We start from the raw sequence: 360 nt of genomic DNA, 5'->3' as shown, positions 1-360 counted from the left end.
TTACTTTTATATAAAACGTTTGCTAATTTATTTGCTATTCTGCTCACAGTTATACTCACATAAAAATAATTCGCATCGTGTAAGCAATTTAAATTTTGATTTTAAACTATTATATTACATGCGTGCAAGGTATCTGGGCTGCACTAGAACTGCCCTAAGGCACAATTTATAATATTTATAATACGTAACGGGAAAGTATATTATAAACGCATTTTTAATTCTCAGTGTTTAATTTCGTTGGCGTTTCTTTTGCCGCCATAGTTTTCGATGTAGGATAGAAAGACTGTTTTTCTTTTATTTATTAAGCGCTTAGAACGCTTACGCTGCGCTCTTTTCTTTCTCCGCGCGACTCGATTGTCT

This window comes from Temnothorax curvispinosus, unplaced genomic scaffold (assembly GCF_003070985.1).
Source record: "Temnothorax curvispinosus isolate PA1 unplaced genomic scaffold, ASM307098v1 QBEX01006756.1, whole genome shotgun sequence".
Classification (NCBI taxonomy): Eukaryota; Metazoa; Arthropoda; class Insecta; order Hymenoptera; family Formicidae; genus Temnothorax; species Temnothorax curvispinosus.
Note: the sequence above shows the minus strand (reverse complement) of the source record.